The sequence below is a fragment of the Panthera onca genome, chromosome B2 (assembly GCF_046562875.1).
Source record: "Panthera onca isolate mPanOnc1 chromosome B2, mPanOnc1 haplotype 2, whole genome shotgun sequence".
Taxonomy (NCBI): domain Eukaryota; kingdom Metazoa; phylum Chordata; class Mammalia; order Carnivora; family Felidae; genus Panthera; species Panthera onca.
In genome coordinates, this window is record NC_138343.1 from 43,670,400 (window position 1) to 43,691,607 (window position 21,208).

Sequence of the window (21,208 nt, forward strand, 5' to 3'; positions counted from 1 at the left end):
GATGGTATCACCATCATCTTGTGGGGAAAAAATGCAGATCTCGAAAGTGTAAGTGACAAGCCTCACGGTTCAAAGAATATCAAGGGCAGGACCAGGCCAGGAATTCAGGTGTCTTGGCTCCTAATGGCCACCTCCTCCTCCCTATTTTATATTGTGCTGTGACCTCTTCCTTAAAAGACAGCAGAAATTTTCAAGTCTTTGACAAATATTAGAAGAAAAAAGAAGGGCGCCTGGGTGGCTCAGTCGGTGAAGTATCTGACTATGGCTCGGGTCATGATCTCACGGTTCGTGAGTTCAAGCCCTGTGTTGGGCTCTGTGCTGACATCGTGGAGCCTGCTTGGGATTCTGTCTCTCCCTCTCTCTCTCTGCCTCTCCCCCACTCCCTCACTCTCGCTCTCTCAAAATAAATAAACTTAAAAAAAAAGCCCACATAATTAGAACTCTATACATTTAAAAAAGAAAAAGAAGAAAAAAGAGCTAATGAAGCAGAAGATGTTTTCCTTTAAGCAAAAGGCACTTTGATAAAGGACAGGTGTAGCCATTTGTTTCAGAATGTATTGTTTACACAAGCGTGTTGTTTAATGGATACCTGGCAATCCTCCCATGCTTCAGTTCCTCTTAAATGACATAACTGCCTCAGCTCCCCTATCAATGCCTCCGTCTCTCCCACGAGTTAGATTTGCTTGCCTCTAGATGTTGAATGTCTCAGAACTGCATTTGAAAACTCTAGTGTGGATCTGCATCCAGCTTGTGCACAAGCTGCCTCTATCCCGGGCTCTCACTGTGGCCATTTGGGCAGAAGTCACTGGCCATTTTGCATAGTTAGTCAAGTGGCTTATTAGACTGGGGCCCCAGGTGACCCAGGAGGGGCTGTGTCATAGCTGGGGTGGGTTTTCAATAACTTCCCCACTCATGGCCTTGCCTATGTCCTCCCTGTGTTCAAATGCTAAAGTCCTACCTTGCCAGGGAGACTTTTCTGACCCTCTTAACCTACAGCGATTTATTCCTTTTGAAACTTGCGGTCTCTTTTAGTTGTCTCATTCAGGACTTACTTTAACTTTTTTCCAATTTATTTATTTGCATCCTGCTTTTTTAATCTTAAGCTGTGTTCTTTTATAAACCTGTCCTTTCGCTCTGTAAATCTTATCTCCTCAACTGCACCACCATGTCTTTGAGGTTAAGGACGATGTTTCATACTTTTTTCATTTGTTCCCAGGGCACAGACAGTGCTAGAATCATGCTTAGGAAGTATTTGTCAAGTAAATGAATGGGTGTTGAACAAACTCAGTGGCTTTGCAGAATATCAATTATTTTATTAGTGGAGTCCCAAGCGTTCAACCTTTATAAACCTTATGGGTTTTGCAGTATAACGGTTGTGAACACTTGTTTTGAAAATAATACGGGAAATCTTAGTCTTGGGAATTCCTGCCTTCCAAATTCTCTGTCCGTCTCCTTACTCCAAAATTACAACTAAGACAATAACTGAGGTCTCCATAGTATATTCTATAAAAGCTGAAAAAACTGATTTTAAGGCTCTTCCAGAAGAACAAGCAGGAAAAAAATACCAAAAAAAATTATTTTCCATACTTAGTTTAACAACTCTTATTTAACCTCAGCTCTTGACATTAAAAAAATTTCAGAGATATAATTGATACATAACATTATGTTAGTTTCAGGTATACAGTATAATGATTCAATATTTGTATATCTCGTGAAGGTCTTAACATTTTTTACAGGTGCTACATTTTGTCTCTTTTGCTTCCCTCATGAATATTCAAGAAATGCCTCCATAAGAAGGTCATCACTGTCATTTAGGTTGGTGACTATTAATTATTTCTTCTTTTACTCACAACAGTACTAAGGACTTCTTTTGCAAATGGATATCCAAACCTTGATTTTGGCTCAAAAATCAAAAGCACCTGGGTGGCTCAGTTGGTTGAGCATCCGACTTCGGCTCAGGTCATGATCTCGCGGTCTGTGAGTCCCGCGTCGGGCTCTGTGCTGACAGCTCAGACCCTAGAACCTGCTTCGGATTCTGTCTCTCCCTCTCTCTCTGCCCCTCCCTCGCTCATGCCCTGTCTCTCTCTCTCTCTCTCTCTCTCTCTCTCTCAAAAATAAACATTAAAAAAAATTTGTTTTAAATAAAAAAAAATCAAAAGCACAATCTTTTGATCACAGTTTATACACTGAATGAGATAATTGGCAAGCTTGGAAGAACATATTACTTCCGTTGTGTGTTGGGGCAGAAAAGGTGTGTGTGGGCACATAATCAGTGTTCTGTAAGAAATTAATGGAAGCAAAAAGGAATTAATAAATAAGCGGATAGACAGTCTAAGGAACTGCGCTGACATCCAAGGGCTTCCTTGGTTTGCTGAGCAGTTCTTGCCTATCCTGGGTGTGTAGCAGGGATGTGGTCATCCCTGGGTGGACAAAAGTACAGGGGACGTATAAGCGGAGAATCACAGGAAGGACGGGTATTTGGTTACCGATTCACCAAAAGGCAGGTCATTCCGTGGGTAGAAAACACTGAAATTGTATTGAGAAGATTAACCCAGTGACAAGGAGCCTCAGAGGCCGAGACCTGGGTCTTCAGACCCAGCCCAGCACCTTTTGGGCTCATAAGGCTCACTAACTAATATTAGTTTTTCATTTGGCAAAGCTCATTGACCCAGCCTCTCAAGTACCTATTTTGTGATAGCAAACATCTTAATTCTAAGGTGAAAGGGACCTAGGAGCAAACCTGACCCAATGCCTTTATTTCTCCCTTTTCATATTGATAGATTTAAAAAAAAAAAAATGGAGACCACGATGTTTTATCCACAGTTAGTGGATTGCATGGCTCAGTAATATTTGTTGAAGAAGTAAATGAATGGAGAACTCACCTACTTCTGCTATGACTGCAAAATCTAATCTCCAAGCTTAATAACCCTACCTCTCAGAGAGGCTCACCCAGGTGGGTCCTCAAAACCCCAAGATGCCATTAGTGCCTGGGGGCAGTGCTCTATTTCTGGAAGAAAGGGAGCAAACTTCTCAGGGGCCCATCTTTGCGATGATTTTGCCAACTTACACCCCAGTCTTGACTGCTACTCTCTGCTAAAGTCAGCACATAGGAGCCCCAGACAATGGAAAAGGAGAGAACTTGGAGAAAAGGAAGTTTAAGTGGCCTCAAAATCCCACTTCACATGACAGTTTTCCAGAAACTCAGCCCTAGCGTGCTCGTCCAAAGTTGGTTTACATTAATGGATATCCATGTGCTGGGAGACTCTGTTTTTCCCAGATTAGTTGGTCTGGAGGCCCTGCCTTTCTGAAACATTTTGGCTTTAAAGAACATGTCATTGTTTTTATTAATTTGGATGTTGCTTTTCAAGTGGCAGAAAAAATTGTTATGGTATCTGAACTGTTTATCTTAGATTTTGCAGTTACCGCAAAAACTGATGCATTGGAAAAGATAAATTCATTAAAATTACTTGTATCCCGATACTTAGGTGATGAATCACTTCATATTGCTGTAAAATCTATATACCCTTATGATAAAAATACCAATAACTGCTTAGATAATAATTTAGCTCCAAATAATAAAATGATTTGGAAAGGAAAAATAATACTATGAATAATGGGAAATTAAATCTTATTCATGAATGCAAAATCAAATATTCTTTTTTTTAAAATTTTTTTTAACGTTTTTTATTTATTTTTGAGACAGAGAGAGACAGAGCATGAACAGGGGAGGGGCAGAGAGAGAGGGAGACACAGAATCGGAAGCAGGCTCCAGGCTCTGAGCCATCAGCCCAGAGCCCGACGCGGGGCTCGACACGGACCGCGAGATCGTGACCTGAGCTGAAGTCGGACGCTCAACCGACCGAGCCACCCAGGCGCCCCCAAAATCGAACATTCTTAAAGTAACAAACTCTCTGTTCATATGATAACAATTAAAGTCTCCATAGTATGTTTTCTAAAATCTGATTTTAAGATTTCTCCAGAAAAACAAGCAGGAAAAAATAACCAAAAAGTTTTTCCAAAAGGATTAGTGAAAGATTTATTTTCTAGATTTTAAAACAAGTGACAATTACCAAAACTATGTGATATTAGATTAAAAGCAAGGAAGAAATGATGAGATAGAGTATATATTTTAAAAGTAAATTAAAACCATTATAAGAACTTACTACATGAAAAAAAATACAATGCAAGAAATAATCATAATTCAGTACGTGGGCACAATCAAATCACAGTACAGAGAATATATTAGATTCATACCTCATATCATATACTTATAATAAATTTTGGTCAAAACAAAATGATGAACATAAGAAAACTAGAAGAAAATAAGCATATTCTTTCCAACTAAAAAAGGGAGAAATACTTCTGATTCTCTAATGTTATAATTAGACATAAAATAGATGTTATAACATCCAAAAACCAAAAGAGCTTAAAAGATAAAATATAAGTGAGAAGGAGCACCTGGGTGGCTCAGTCGGTTGAGCATCTGACTCTTGATTTCAGCTCAGGTCATGATCCCAGGGTCCTGGGATTGAGCACCGCTTTGATCTCTCTTTCTCTCTGTCCCCCTCCCCGCCCCCCCCCCCCCCCGCCCTTGCACTTGCTCCCTAAAATAAAAAAAATATGTGTGTGGGGGGGGGGGAGGGGAAGAGTATATGTTATAAATGTTAAAGAAAAGTTTTACCATCGAAAAAAATCAGGAATTGATCTAATCATTTGAGGTCAATATTCAGCTTTCATGTAAAATGAGATCATAGGAAGGTTTACACACAAGGAAATGTAGACAATAAATCACCATATGGAAAAACGCTCAGGCTGAATAGCAACTAAAGAGATGTAGACGAAAGAACTTTGAAAGACCACAGAATGTCAATTAAAGTAAGTGCAGTCATTGGCGCTACAGAGAACGGGCTTTGGAGTCTGACTAATACAGATACGGATCTCGGCTTTGCCATGGTCCAGCAGTATCCTTGACCAAAAGTCTTAATTTCTCAGCGTCAGTTTTGCAGTCGGCAACAAGGGGCCATTATACACCTAGAAGGGTTATTGTGAGCCCGGAACGATTAGTGTAAGTAAACACTCAGGACGGGATTTGGCACATACTGGATGTCTTCAATAATGGTGGTGGCATACAGTGACGATGGGGACGATGATGGTGACAATAGCTGATCACGGGGAAGGCGGCGGTTATAAAAGTAATGGTGGCGGTAGTGAGTGATGGAGATATGGGTGGCCGTTTTGCGGATGAGGGTGATCGTGATGTCAGTGACAGTGTTGTGGTGGCATTTTGAAGGTGATGGTGACAGTGGGGGTGGATGATGACGATGGGGATGGTATTGATGGTGAAGGTAGCTGATGACTAATGGTGCTGCTTTTGGTTGTCTGGGCAAAGGTAACGATAATGGGAGTGGTCATGATGTCAGGGGGCAGGGTGGTGGCAGCGATGTGGTAAAAACACTTAAAATGATTAATGACGTTGCTTGGTAGATAAGTCAGCAAAACGGAATGCTAAAGATTCAATGCTATATGGACTTGTAATTTATCTTTTAACCTTCCCAGAAAGCAGCCTAGCAAGATACAGCAAGAGCCGATATATTGTGCACTTTGACACAGGAATTAAACCCTTGGGAATATGGATCGGGGGGGGGGGGGGGGGGGGGGGGAAATCCCTAAATTAAAATTGGTCTGGAAATGGTATAGCGATGCTATTTATAACTGGGAACAATCCAAAGCCTCAACAATAGGGAGGTGACTAAGCAAATCATGATACTTCAAGATAATGGAATAATATCATGTAGCTATTTAAAGTGAAACATGAGGAAATATGCATATGAAAAAAATTGTGTTAGAACAGCACAGAACTGTGTGTGGATAGTCAGTGTGTGTTTGTGTGCTTTTACCAAAGAACAGAAGAAATGATAAACACATGTGCATAGAGTTTTGTAAAGATTCGACCTGCATTCAGCTTTTTCCTTTTATATATATATACTTGCTTAATGGACCCTTAATTTTTATGAAAGATTATGATGGAACTTGAAGCTATACCTCACTCCAAAGAGCTGACCCCTAACTGATCAATTCCAAGGTCAGCCATCTCCCATCCCCTCCTTGGGCCCCATTTACCACCCATCTTTTAGGGCTCCTCCCACCTCTCTGTGACTCATTTTGTCTCCGCAATGGTCAGGGAGAGATTTCGGAACCAAAATAATGTTCTGTTTCAAAACGAAACACAGAGGTCCTAAAAAGCTTAGCGACATCTATCTGAGTGTATATCTACGAATTTGAATGTGGGATCGATTTGTGGCTGTGTATGAAAGGCCCGGGAGTATTGATAAGCTGTAAACTTGGGGGTAGTTACTTGACTCCTCCGTGCCTCCATTTCTCCGGCTGTGAAAGGGAAAAAACAATGGTAATGAACTCATTGAGCTATTGCAAAGGTTAAATGAGATACTCCCCGCAAAACATGGCAGGATGCTTGATTCATAATGAGTTCATATTCATTGTTATTTACACTGAATATTAGCATTGCTCTTACTAGTCTAAGTACTCTTCCAGAAATTATCAAGAACTCTGGATTAAATATAAAAGTTCTGGGTTACCAGCTTCGTCATCTATACAATGGAGCATTAGATCAGGTAATTTGTGACATTCTGTTTCTCTGTTGTCTAGGAGACAATAATGCTCCTTTTTATTGATTTCTGCCTCATTTTTGGAAGGATAATAAACAACTCAAAAAATATAAACTTAAACGGACTTCCCCTCTGTTTAAATATTGGTTTAATAAAATACTAATGTTTATCTTGTTAAAATATTCTGAACCCTGTCTTAATTCTCTCAGTGGAAACATCAAAACGTTATCGTTTCTCCTGAAACACGTTACACTTATATTTGAAATACATAATACATAATACAAAAGCTCTCTGCTTTTTCAATAATTTCTTATTTGATTTGGGGTTCTGCACCTCCAAGTTTATTCTGGGGGTTTAATTTTCATTTTTGCTAGTTTTATTCCTTTGGGGTTTTGTAATTTTTCAAAACAAATTTATTTCAACCCATCAAGGTAGAAACAACATTGTGAGGTCTACTTAAGAAGTGAGGCAGATAAGAAAAAAAAAGAAAAAGAAAAAGAAAAAGACGCAAGACAAGTAATTGTAGGCCTTAGGAAATTCAGAACCCCCAGACCCTCCCCGGGGTGTTTTTCATCCTTACATCCTCAACACAGGCACGCCTCGGGAAAACCCTAGAGGGCGCTGTTTTCCTGCTTGTTACCACTTTTGCCTTGCCTTCTCGATGGGAAAATGGAAAGAAAAAGAGAGGAGTGAAGCAAATTCATCATACACAAAACACAAACCATCCAAGCCCGAGGGGGGTGAGGGTATGAAGACTCAGTGCCTCTTCACCGGGTGAGGATGCAGAAGCCCGGTGAGCTTGTCCAAGGTCACTCCGTCACTCCTTAGTGGCAGAGACAAAGCTAGAGTCCAGACCTCAGACCCAGACCTTTTCTCCACCACCTGCTCTTTCATTGGATAAAACACAGAATATCAAGTGGGAGGCCCAGACTAACACTTCTGGGCACACACTCTCCCTTGCTTACTAGTTCGTGTTTCCAAGGAGTATGGTCACTGACTGACAGGTAAGGGTATATTTAGGAGTGTAGAATTCACAGGGATTTTCAATAAGAAATTTTTGAAACCTCAGAGAGATCAGCTTATTTATTTCGAAGTATAAGTTTCATGTATTTCATGAGGAAATATAGCATTTCGATGTTTCCACTGAGAGAATTGAGACAATGTTCAAAATATTTTAGCAAGGTAAACATTAGTATTTTATTAATGCAATATTTAAAATTTTTAAAAATAAAGTTAAAAAAATTTTTTTTCTTTATTTACTCTTGAGAGTGAGACAAGGTGTGAGCAGGGGAGGAGCATAGAGAGAGGCAGACACAGAATCTGAAGCAGGCTGCAGGCTCCGAGCTGTCAGCACAGAGCCCGACGTGGGGCTCGAACTCATGAACCGTGACATCATGACCTGAGCTGAAGTTGGATGCTCAATCGACTGAGCCACCCAGGGGCCCCTAAAAATAAAGTCTGGAGGGGAGGTCCACTCTCTACCTAGGCCACTCATGAATTATACTGAATAACTGCCTTATTAGCCCCAACCAGTTGCTACTGGATGGGATGGTGATGCTATTATTGATGATGATGATGATGATGATGATGATGATGGCTTACATTTATTGAGTACTTTCTGTGTGCCAGGTACTGTGCTAGGTGGTTTGCATCCATTGGCTCATTTACCCCTCACAATCGCCTTATAAGGCATGTACTATGAGGAGAGTGAGAATTAGGAGTTTTAAGTAGCTAGCCTAGAATCATACATGTGGCAGGCAAATAATTGGACCGTAAAAATAGACCAGGGGTTTCATTTGTTTATCTGCCATGTTCTCAGATACCTGCGACTCTAGAAAATGCAATCGAGATGAATTAAGAGAGAGGGGCACCTCGGTGGCTCAGTCGGTTAAGCATCCGACTCTTGGTATTGCCTCAGGTCATGATCTCACGGTTCATGGGACGGAGCCCCACACTGGGGCTGTCAGTGCAGAGCCTGGTTGACATTCTCCCCTTCCTTCTCTCTCTCTCTCTTTCTCTCTCCCCCTCTCCTCCTCTCTCTCTCTCTCTCTCTCAAAATTAAATACACTTAAAAAAAAAAAAGATGGATTCAGAGAGAGAAAGACTTGAGGTAGTGGAGGTGTGGCAGTTAGACTAATTTTCTATCTTTTGTGCTGCCGAATCGAATAAGGCAAAGTCCTAATGTGCCTGGTTCATGTTCTAGTTACTAAGAGAAGACGGGAGAGTTGCTTCACAGTTGGAGGTAGCACTTAGAAGAGGTTGAGGTTAGGACCCACATCAAGGACAGGTCAGAAGAAACACATCTGAACCATGGAGAGGAGGAAGAGAGAAATGCCCTTCAACTGTGTTTCCTTTTCTTCCAGAGGCCAGTTCCCTCACCTGTTGGCACATGGCACCAAGGTAAGGCAGAAAAGCTCTCTGTATATAACTTGCATTGGGCGTCCTAATTTGTCACTGCAGACTCAGAGGGAATGACTGTCCATCCTTCAGTTCCTAAATTCATGGGGTTGGCAAAGCTAAATAAGGCACACTGCCTGCTTTGATATGCTTGTGTTGGAGTTGAGAGAAAAGGCATCCCCATCTAGAATCTGGGGGGAAAATCATGCTTGATGTCTATAATGAGTGTTGCCCAAATCAAAAGCAGGCATAAGTACAGTAAATTGTCATCCCTGGAATGCCACTTAGGGCTTCTTTCCTTGCAAAACGTCAGAGGTTCTTTCCTTATAAAACTTTTGGGGACTGAAGTTTGGTAAGGAATTCCTTGTTGTAGTTGAAGCCTTTTTGATTAATAAAAAAAAGCAAATATCCTGATAAAAAATAACCACCTCAAACCATATTTATGCCTTGACATGACTGTACTTGCCAGATATTTTTCCAAGAGTAATGCTGGAAGAAGGTGTGCAAAGAGGGGTGCCTGGGTGGCTCAGTCAGTTAAGTGTCTGACTTCGGCTCAGGTCATGATCTCGTGGTCAGTGAGTTCGAGCCCCACGTCGGGCTCTGTGCTGACAGTTCAGAGCCTGGATCCTGCTTTGGATTCTGTGTACCACCCCCCTCCCCCCACTCCTCCCCCACTCGTGCTCTGTCTCTCAAAAATAAATAAATGTTAAAAAAATTTTTTTTAAATAATAATAAAAAAAGAAGGTGTGCAAAGAGAAGGCAAGGGAGGAGAGACAGGAGGCAGTACAGGGAAACTGCAGATTTTACCTGCATCATCACTGTGTTCAAGAGTAAGCCTCCCAGAGGCGCCTGGGTGGCTCAGTCTGTTAAGCGGCAACTTCGGCTCAGGTCACGATCTCGCAGTTTGTGAGTTTGAGCCCCGCATTGGGCTCTGTGCTGGCAGCTCAGAGCCTGGAGCCTGCTTCTGATTCTGTGTCTCCCTCACTCTGTCCCTCCCCACTCATGCTCCCCCCACCCCCCTAAATAAGTAGACATTAAAAAAAATTTTTTTTTAAAGAGTAAGCCTCTCCAGGAATTTACATACATTTGGAAATTTTATGCTGCGGCTCTGAATTCTTTTGCTTTCGTTATCATCATGAACTTTCACGGCACGGGTAAAATGTAAATGGAGACTTGGTCATCTTTTGCCTCACATACGGAGAACAGACCTATTTGCCAGTGCTAGGGGTCTAGATTTCTTCAAGGGAGGCTGGCTGAGAATGCTTTGGGGGAACTTGATTCTTTCATTGAACAGTCATCTATTTCTCTCACGTGGTTTGTCTCTGGGGGCCATAAAGTTATTCAAGGTGTAAAAACGCAGCTCCAGGGATTCCTAGGATTACAGCACAATTAATGAAAGCTGCCATCTAAATTTGATCCTACTGAAGTCAAAGAAAGTGGGAAATCAGCAGCTTGAATCCACAATACAACTTGAAAAATCACTGACGATGAAAACCGCATTCAAAACTCTCTCATAAGTCATCAGGGTTGAAGGAATTTATCGGCTGCGTTCGAGCGCTCCATTCTTGGGCACGCTGCTTCCCCAGAACCCTGCTGACACCTAGCCCCACTTTCCATAAATAAATAATTCTTCATTTGCTGACCTGGAGCCGTGAGCACGCAGCCCCTCCACCCCTGCTCTCCTCTGAGAGTAAAATGCCCTCTTGCATTTTTAATGCAACTCCCAAGACTGTGTGTCAAGTTTCCACAAAGTTTGCCAGAAGAATTAGCTGCCCCCTTTTAATAGGCAAGAGGTCAGAAAATAAACCTTTTTTTTTTTAATGACAGCGTTTGAAAAATTAAGAAAACGAAACACTTGATCCAGCGTACTGCATTTCACATTTTTGCAAAGATTGGTTTCTATAATTTTACCATCTGGCCCAACACAGTGAAATTTACTTTATTGGATACAATAACAACCAAGTTATTATTATTTTTCTTGCTTCCTTCCCTTCCTTCCGCTGCAGATGTGGGAAGCATGAGTCACACTGGACTGACTCAGAGGAAGTATGACTTCACGAAATACTCACAGAGTCGGGGACTTGGGGGGCTCATCCTCCACAGTGCTGGGAACCAAGAAAACATTGGCCTTCTGGGCAACCATTTCTCGATTTCAGGATCTTTTGTGGAGATTTACTTAATGTCAGTGGGTCTGTTCACTGTTTCTACAACTAGGCACCCGAACTAAAGCACTAAGCCAGATAAAAATGTATTTAATTATTATTCAAATCCAAGGTAGGGGCACCTGGCTGGCTCAGTTGGTAGAACATGTGACTCTTGACCTCAGGGTCATGAGTTCAAGCCCCACTTTGACCGTGGAGACTACTTGAAACACACACACACACACACACACACACACACACACACACATCCAAGGTTATTTTATTTTCTTTATAAAACTTGTATCTAATTTTTTGTATTGATGCATTGAAACTAGTATTAAACAGTTAGACATACTTAAAGAAGAAAAAAATGACAAACACTTGTAAGATGACTATGCAAACATAGACCCCTTATTAAGAGTTTGTTATATCTCCTCCCTATTTGTGTTCTACCCAGGTTTTTATCTTTCATATCTTACAAAATTGAAATTATATTCTATTACCAGTTGGTATTCATCAAGGTACCGCAGTCTTCCACATCTAATTCTTCTTTCCTGATACACAGTATCCACAAAATTTCGAACATGCCCTGGTCCTTAGAAGCCCTGGATAAATGATGCCCAATGGATATACATATTTGCTATTATTGCTTTACAAATACAAGTTTCAACAATCACTCTAACTGTGTACAGGCAGGTGTAGACACTTTGGGGGAGGTAGGTGGGAGTGGGGGTTAGGGTGGGAGCCAAGGGGAGGGTGCCAGAATTATTCCTTAGTTTCCTGAACCATCTTCTCCACTAGGATTTCAAGAAAACCACAGTTTGCTTTAGAGGTAAAGAAACAAAGTGGACTTGGCTTCCATGGATGAATCTGGGCTCCTTTACCTGTGTGTACCAATTTCCTTAACTCTGATATGTCGTTTTGCCCATTGGGACTTTAATTCCCTCCACTGTGCAATGAAAATAATCTCTAAGGTTACTTTCTCCTCCGATATCCTCCGTTGCTATCTTGTCTGCCTCACCTGAAGATCTCCCTAGTTAAAGTAAACTTATCAGCGAGACCAGCTCATCAACTCTACCTCAATGGAAACAAAAGAAACATGATGAAGGTTTAGCACGTTTGCTCCCAAACAACCTGACTGCTCACTAATGGCACTAAGAAGGTAGCGAAGGTCAAAAGCCTCTTTAATGTCTGATCACCTGGTGTTCCTGTCCTGGAAGCAGACCCTCTACTTGAGCCTGCGTGGTCACCAGTGTGGTCCCCAGAGACCTCATTTCTTACCTGAACACTGATTTTTCCCTTCCAGTTGGGTGTATACCCCATGCTGATTTTTTACAAAGGTGTTTTGTTTTTTTTTTTTAATGTTTATTTATCTTTGAGACAGAGAGAGACAGAGCATGAACGGGGGAGGGTCACAGAGAGAAGGAGACACAGAATCTGAAACAGGCTCCAGGCTCTGAGCTGTCAGCACAGAGCCCGACGCGGGGCTCGAACCCACGAACCGTGAGATCATGACCTGAGCCGAAGTCGGACGCTTAACCGACTGAGCCATCCAGGCGCCCCTACAAAGGTGCTTTGAAACACAGTCCATTTAGAGTAGTGGCAGTGTCCTTCTGTTATCAGTGGCTTCCGTAAATGGAAGCATGTGGCAGTGAAGTCTAACACACAGGAGGTGGGTGTTCCTGACAGATATCACAGAGCCTGGTGCCTTTCCTTACCGCATGCCCAGAGGAAGTGTGGAGTCCGGGATGGCTCAGCCTTCATGGGTAAGACTGTTGAAAGGTCAGGACTGACAAATCTGTGTCTAAATACCCAATTGGTATAGGAAGTTGCTTGGAACCAACCCTCTGACCTAACCCAAGCAGGATTGATTGTGACATTAATAAACCTCAAGAACCTTGATCCCCTCCCTTGCACTGGTTCCTTCCAAGGTTTAGAAAAGAACCTATGATAGATTTCACGTAATCATTTGTTTTTGTCAAACTTGCAATCAAGAGATATTCAAGCAGCAATTAGTTAGGACTAGTGTCTCCTTCCACTGCAACCTCACCTCCATCATATTTTCTTTAGTATAAGATTATATTGGGAGTGCCTGGGTGGCTCAGTTGGTTAAGTGTCTGACTCTTGATTTCAGCTCAGGTCATGAGATTGAGCCCCATGTTGGGATCCGAGTTGCATGGAGCCTGCTTAAGATTCTCTCCCTCCCTCTCCCTCTGCCCCTTCCTGCTCTCTCTCTTTCTTTCTCTCAATTTCTCTCTCTCACTCTCTCTCTCGTAAATATATATATATATATATATATATATATATATATATATATATATATATTTTAAAAAGATTATATTGGAGTGGCCTTGGGCATTTTGGGGACTTCACAAAATGGAAAGTTCAATTGAAGAATGTATTTAGTTTGGGTTCAGTGGGATATATTTGTGTGGTTCTAAGTCATTTCTGGTAGTAATGATGTTATTGTTAGATGTCCTCATGAAGGACTGATTTCTGTTAATAATCTTGCCATCCATTGTGCTGACCTAAAGGAGCAAGGTCAGGGGTCTAGTGCAATATAAATGTGTCCCACGGCACTAGGCACTAGACGTATGTGTATCAAAGAGGAGAGTCAAGGTTTGAAATATACGTAACCAGAAGCTAGTCTGTAGAGAATTCTCCCAGTTAGCAGATATGGAAAACTGCAAGCAGAGGGTTTGGTTCTTACCAATGCTTATTCAAAACAGAAGTTCTCTCCTATCAGAAGTATACTCAGCCATGCAGCATATACAGTAACAAAGGCACTGTACGTTCTTAAGGGGAAGTACCCCAAATACACTTTATATATTTATAGTTTATCAACTTGTAGTAGTTCTATAAGTAATTACATTTTTGTGACCCCCAATTCTAAAAATCAAACAGTGATAATTGCATTAGTGGAGAAATTATCTTTCTCCTGTCTTATCAAAAAGTATATTACAAGATTGTTGTAAAATGGAGAAACGATCAGAGTGTATGTAGTCCAAAAAACGCAGGGGGAGAAAGTATTGGAGAAGGGTGGTAGGTACTTAATAAAACAGTAAGTCACTTTTCTGGATTTCTGATATTTGTGGTATTTGACAGCTTTTTAAAAAAATTTTTTTTAATGTTTATTTATTTTTGAGACAGAGAGAGACAGAGCATGAACGGGGGAGGGGCGGAGAGAGAGGGAGACACAGAATCTGAAGCAGGCTCCAGGCTCTGAGCTGTCAGCACAGAGCCCGACGTGGGGCTCGAACTCACGGACCGTGAGATCATGACCTGAGCCGAAGTCGGACGCTCAACCCACTGAGCCACCCAGGCGCCCCCTTGACAGTTTTTTTAAGTTGGTAATTTGATTCATTTTCTCACTGCAAATGAATATTGGCTTCCGTGTCTAATGTTATATTCATAATTGTATAACCGTTTGTTAGGAAGGCTCCTTGATTGCCCCAGCCCGGGAAACCTAGATCCACCCCTGCCCTTCACCTAACCCTTGCCACAAGCATATTTTCGTACTCTGCCTCTTCTCCACCCTCCCAAGTTCAAATGGCCTCTCTGTGGGCTCCTTGGCCTCCCATCTGGCTTACATCTCCTTCCCAGACTCTTTGCCTCCTTATTCCAAATTCCATCTTCGCTGCTACCTGCTGTCCCCCACTCAGCTCTGCTCACCCTCAGCTCTGTTTTTCCAGTCCAAGTCCTGGAACCTAAACACAGGACAGAGCCCTCCCCCCCTCAACCCCCTCCCCTCCTGCTCCCCTCCTTGCTTGGAAAAGGAGTTCAGGCTGGCAGTGGGGACAGCTTGGAAGAGTCTAACCTATTCCTTGATCAGGTGCTCTATGCCTCTCGGGGGAAGAACGGGCAGAGAGCCTGAAATGCTCAGTCGGTCACACCATGGTGGCTTAGCCATAGGGATTCACGCTCTAGACCATCACAACAGCAGGGAAAATGAGCTCTCCTCACCTGGTAGAGGGCATACATAATCTGAGAATTCAAATTTGCGAATTTAAAACTCAGAGTGGGCAGAGACAAGGGAGGAAAACAAAGAAGGCTGCTGTTCAAAAGCACTTTCCTAAAGGCCTCCTGTATCAATAACTCTGCAACCCCTAGGGAAAGGTAGGTTTGGTACAGGTTAGCCGGCTACACTCTTGCTGTTTTGCTTTGCAAATGCAGGCTGAGAAGGCTTAGAGGCTTAGAGGCTGCTCCACTGGAAAATCTTTGGAGGCTAAACCTGGGCCATCTCACTCACAGTCATCTTGCCACCCTTTCCCCATCCTGGGGAGATACACTTTTGTCATCTTTCAAACAATGATGTCTTAAACCTATGGCCAAGCATAACATCTCCCTGGGAGTTGTGACAATGATAAGCAAACAAATGTTACAAATGCCCAAAAGTATTCCTGTGGCTAAATCTTACCTATGCTTCTACAAGAACTTACTCCTCCCTCCTTCCCTGCCTCCCTCCTTCCCTCCCTTCTTCCTTCTCTCTCGTTTCTTTTTTCATTTCTAGCAGGCAGGGGACGTTGGGTAACAGAAGACAATGAGATTCCCCCAACTATTGAATTATCTTCAGAGAGAAGGACTTTAAGTGCACTCATATATCAAGTAGAACAATACACAGTTAAAAATCTGGGCTTTGGAGGCCAACAGACACAGGTATGAGTCCTAGTTTCAATAGAACCTTCAGGTCCAGGCAAAAGCCATCAAGCTGGTTCTAGGAACGGGAAGAAATTTCAACAAGTGGCAAAGCATTGGGTTGGCTAAATCATCTCAGGGGCAAAACTATAGATTTCATATAGACTCAAATTGTCTCTTCTTTGTCATAAAAGTAATTTTTTTTTTTTTTAAATTTTTTTTTTTCAACGTTTTTTATTTATTTTTGGGACAGAGAGAGACAGAGCATGAATTGGGGAGGGGCAGAGAGAGAGGGAGACACAGAATCGGAAACAGGCTCCAGGCTCCGAGCCATCAGCCCAGAGCCTGACGCGGGGCTCGAACTCACAGACCGCGAGATCGTGACCTGGCTGAAGTCGGACACTTAACCGACTGCGCCACCCAGGCGCCCCAAAAGTAATTTTTTTAAGATTTATTTATTTTTGAGAGAGAGAGAGTGAGAGCGTGCAAATGGGGGAGGGGCACGGAGAGAGGGGGACAGAGGATCCCAAGTGGGCTCTGTGCTGACAGCAGAGAGCCCAGTGTGGGGCTCAAACTCACAAAACGCAAGATCATGACCTGAGCCAAAGTTGGATGCTCAACCAACTGAGCCACCCAGGTGCCCCTGTCATCAAATTAGTTTTTGATGTGCTGTGTTAATAGCCTCAGTCAGAAAGTTTAGGACACATGGATTCCACTGTATGGAAGGTTATAGTTACTATTTCCAAAATGTTGAGACATGCTGGTTTATACAAGTTCAAGTTTTCTTGACTGATTTCTTTGCTCCTTTCAGAGGCCAATGTGTGCTGCGAATCTGTAAGAGGAGGAAATCGTGGGTAATTTTTCTCAAAGTTCTTTAGCCATAGGATCCATTTTTTGTGGAGTATGTCAAGGAAACAGTGTTCTGTGGGGTATGGCTTTTGGAAATAATCACCAGTCTTAGGAGATTGCACCATGGCTATTGACTGTATGTATCCTCAACAGCAAACCATTTTTGAGCCACATGGATGTGAGCAGGCTGGTTTTTTAGTTGCCCCTTGATCCCTGTCTACATCCCTCTGGATCCCTGTGAGTCACCGGGACCATATCCCTATGCAGAGCCACCAAAGCTCATCTACTCAACTGAAGATAACTGTCCTCACATTGTGGACTACTGCAGAGTGGTCTAACTGGCCCTGTGCTGTTGAATGCTCTGTGCTCTGGCCCTAGTTCTTTGGTTAAATCGAATTGTCTAACATAAATAAAATGGGGAGATGTTTTAAAAAAAGATCTTCTAAGAGATGGAAGCCAAGAGAGTATGCCATCGGTCCAAACTCCAAGTAAACTTGGCATCCTGAGATATTCAACCGCATCGTGTCATTACTCCTGCTAATGGGAGACAGTGCCCACTAATTGCCAAGATTGAATCATTCCATCTGAGGGCAGAGTTACTAACAGAGGCCAGACCAATTTATTGCTCTATAAATTTTAGAAATGAAAATACTGATAGATGCATCAACCTTCCAAACACAAGGATAATATTTCAATAGTAAGTAAATATTGTTGCCAGGAAAATGGGTGTTTTCTACTTCCTCGCCATGAAAGGAATGTACGGGCTCTGAGGCACTTTGGCTTAGGTGGCAGCCAATATATTTCAGGCAGAATGCCCTCTCCTAGTAGGTCCCCCTTTCTCTTAAAGCTTTTAAGCTCAAAAACTGTCTTTGACATTTGCAACAGATTCTTCCACTTGCATCTGTATATAGATCCCAAAGTATTCTAAAAATAACCAAAAAGAAGTAAGAAAAGAGTGACAGCCTCCCTAAATCATACATATTATATATGCATATAAAAATCAGAAGTCTATACAGTAAAACCTTGGTTTGCTAGCATAATTCGCTCCAGAAATGTGCTTGTAATCCAAAGCCCTTGTATATCAAAGTGAATTTCAAGAACCATCGGTTCAGTTGTGATTCTGTGACGTCGCATACGACTCGCATTGTAAGACGTCTCTCGTTTATGGAGTTAAAATTTATTAGAAACGTTTGCTCGTCTTGCGAAACGCTCGCAGAACAAGTTACTCGCATTCCGAGGTTTTACTGTATTTTATATCTGTATATATAAGAGCGCGCGCGCGTGCGTGCGTGTGTGTGTGTGTGTGTGTGTGTAATATACATAATCTCATTTAGGCGTCTTTGAGATGAAGAGGTAGAATTTCTGAAAATGGCAGATACCAACTACCCAAAACGTTTCTGTCTCAGCTATCAACAGAGGCTCTTTCTCTGAACTCCTAGAACACTTCACTGAACAACCTATTCAGTAATTGTCACCTCTGCACTAGTGATGGCTGTTACGCTCTCCTCTGAGCACTTGCGAGCTTCTTCCGCATTGAAACCATGCTCCAGCCCCTTGACGGCATGGCAAACCCATGCTGGAGGCTCAGTCGGTGTTTGTGGGACTGAGTTATTTCAGACCTGCTTGCTAGCTCTGCCTCTACCATTATATCAGTATGATTGGGGACGAATTATTGGGTTGAGGTTTCTCTCCTTTTTTTCTAAGTGCTCCTCCCTGTGACCCGTGGCTGGGGACATCTATAAATGTAGGGCGATGGGGTAACCAGCCACGTGATATGCTTAGAGAATGCTCGAATGGCTTTCCCTTTCATGCTGTAACTCCTGTGACATGTCAGCTGAATCTCACAACAGCAATCCCTTGTATTTGGTTAGTGTTTTACATTTTACACAATACTGTCTCCTATATTTTCTTTGGATACCCACGGTTACCTTACCAAGTAGGAAGAGTATATATTATTCTTACATCAGAGATATGGAAATTGGGACTCAGGTACATTCATTTGACTAGTAGCACTCGGTTAGCTATGAATTCAGCCTATGTTTTCTTTCCACTATAGTCACTCTCTGAGCTTAGGCATCCGGGCTGTGAAGTGCGTCTATTCTTTGGGTGGGGTGAGGCGGTATTTAGGACCCATATGTTCGGCCTCTTTCTGCACAAGCATTCAGTAAACGTGGTTAACTGTGTGAGACACACACGTGGTTAACTGTGTGAGACTGTGTGTCTCACACATCCAGGTCCCAGGGCTAACGTGATACCAGAAAGTAATCCAGTATTTTCCACCGTGTACTTCATGAAAGACTAGCATGATGAGATTTCCCTGAAAAAAAGAAAATCTTGCAGTCAAACCAATTATGTTATGTTTATATTTAGGACCCTTTGTGCATGAAGTATTACCGGCAGATTTCTGCCCACAGACCCTCCTGAGACCCTCCTGCTGAGAAGCAATATATGAAAGTATGAAAAAGACAAATTCTCACAAGAATAAAGAAAATGGACAAAGTCACTAACAGACAAGGAATGTAGACAAACTTGTGGAGGAGAGAAGGCAGCTAGGAGCATGCCAACGGGCGATAGGGGACACAGAAAGCTATTGCCCAGAATAAATCCCAAGGGGGCTACAGAGGAGGTGGGGACCATGCTTCCTGCCAGGACCCTGGAGAAACATGGCCAGTGGGTGGGAAGCGCAATGTGGGGTTCAAGTGGGGTGACTCATTCAAAGTCTGTCTTGGAACAACTACACTGGATGACAGCCAAATGCCTCCCCCAGGTGGAGGTGACATTTACCTCCAGGCTCTAAATGGAAGGTTCTTCTCAGGAAGCCGTCTGATGAGCAGGGGGAGAGCTCAAGCTTCACGGTATGGGCATGGCAGCACCGGGGTAAAGCCTTGCTCACTCTGGCGTTTGGAAATCCGCTCCCTTCCTGCTCATCCTGAAGTGAGGGTGGTTGATTTGACTTCCTCTGTCTCTCTGCCTTCATAAGGTGGCATGGGAACCTTTGACAAAGGATCAATTAGAAAATAAGGCCAGAATTATTAGGAATTAAAAATGTATCTGCTGGGGCGCCTGGGTGGCTTAGTTAAGCGGCCAACTTGAGTTCAGGTCGTGTTCTCGCGGTTGGTGAGTTCGAGCCCCGCATCGGACTCTGTACTAACAGCTCAGAGCCTATAGCCTGCTTCCGATTCTCTCTATCTCTCTCTCTCTCTCTCTCAAAAATAGTAAAATATAAAAATTTTTTTAAAAAACGTACCTGCCAAAAATAAAAAATCAAATAGAGCTGCAAAATAAAGAAAATCTTTCAGAACACAGAGGAAAACAGAGAGAGACAGATAATATGAGAGAAATAACAAGAAACAGAGGCCAAACCCGGAAGGGACAACGTCCAACTAATGGGAGTTACGGGAGGTTTGGAAAATACAGACAGCAGGGCCATGCCTGATACACCACACACTCGGTACGGCCATTCCTGTGCCAGACCCCAGACAGGCAAAGCCCCTGCCCCTGGAGCTGGCCAGCATCCTAGCAGCACAGGCAAAAACAGTCAAGTGCAATGCCAGGGGTGGAAAGGAAACAAGAAGATAAGGGAAGAGGGCAACAGGAGGTGCCACTGGCTTGGACGGTGAGGAGGTAACACCGGACACTGAATCAAGCGAGGGATTGAGCCAGTCAGTGTTTGCTGCGCCGAAGAAAGGAAGAAAGTGCCCAGATGGAAGAGGGATGTGGTGCTGAGCAAGGACCACCTCACTGTTCTCACTTGTAAACTGAGGGCTTCCACTAGATAATCTCCGAGCCTGTCGTGGTTAGAAAAGGGCCTTCGCTCCCACCCAGTAAATCCACTTTAACTGGTGAGGTCAGCATTAGTGGTTTCAGGGCACACATCACGTCTGATGATGTGTTATGAAACACCAGGCAACGCTTTATCTCAGCCTGTGCTTCTTTTCTGGGCGAACTGTTTCCTCCAGAGGTCCCGGGACTGGGGTTTTATACTGTGGCTATTTTTAGTCGCTGTCCGCGGTGGCTGCTGGGACCTATTGCCTCAAGAGGCTGACGAGAACTTTCCCCCCGGGGGGGAGGAGGCATTCCGTTCTGTAATCTTGCCCTGTAGAGCTCTCTAATTGAGATTTGACGATTTCCAACTCGGAGAACTAGATACTTCCTTCATGCATTGCGAGATCAGGTAGCTGTGCTGTGTATTCAGCAGTCAGCAAGAAACTAAGTTATTTTGGTCGGTAGAGCCATAGCTCTATTCAAAACCTTCTTGCTGAAGTAAAGGGCACTGTTTTGCTCTGGGTTGACATGCTTGGAAGGTGTTGGTTGAGGGAGGTCCAAGGATGATGCCCCTCCTACTGATTTTTCACAAGAGCTTCCCAGGGCCTGTGCCCCCAACGCATGTTCCTTCCTTACCAGTCAACCAAGACACCGACTGGCATTCAGGGAAGCAACTCGAAAGGTCTGGTCAGGAGATTCTGAGCTGGCTTTTTAACCTGTTAGTGCTGACACTTCCTTCTCTGCTCCAAGATAATACAGGCAGGAGTGGCTGTAAAATCCCCCACTGCCAAAATC

General features: G+C 43.0%; 1 protein-coding gene and 1 long non-coding RNA gene across 5 annotated transcripts in view; one reads left to right on the plus strand and one right to left on the minus strand.

Moving 5' to 3' along the window:
* Positions 1-21,208, minus strand: part of CLIC5 (chloride intracellular channel 5) — a 162,039-nt gene that overhangs the window by 122,166 nt on the left and 18,665 nt on the right. The window lies entirely within an intron of this gene.
* LOC132667137 (uncharacterized) overlaps positions 1-21,208 on the plus strand; it is a 47,242-nt gene that overhangs the window by 19,379 nt on the left and 6,655 nt on the right. For 2 of the 4 annotated variants that reach the window (XR_013555643.2, XR_013555647.2), the window contains one exon: positions 8,990-9,026. This is a non-coding gene — a long non-coding RNA (uncharacterized LOC132667137). Of the gene's footprint in view, positions 1-8,989; positions 9,027-16,610; positions 17,592-21,208 lie in introns of those variants that run through there. The other 2 variants (XR_013555644.2, XR_013555648.2) reach the window with 2 other exon arrangements.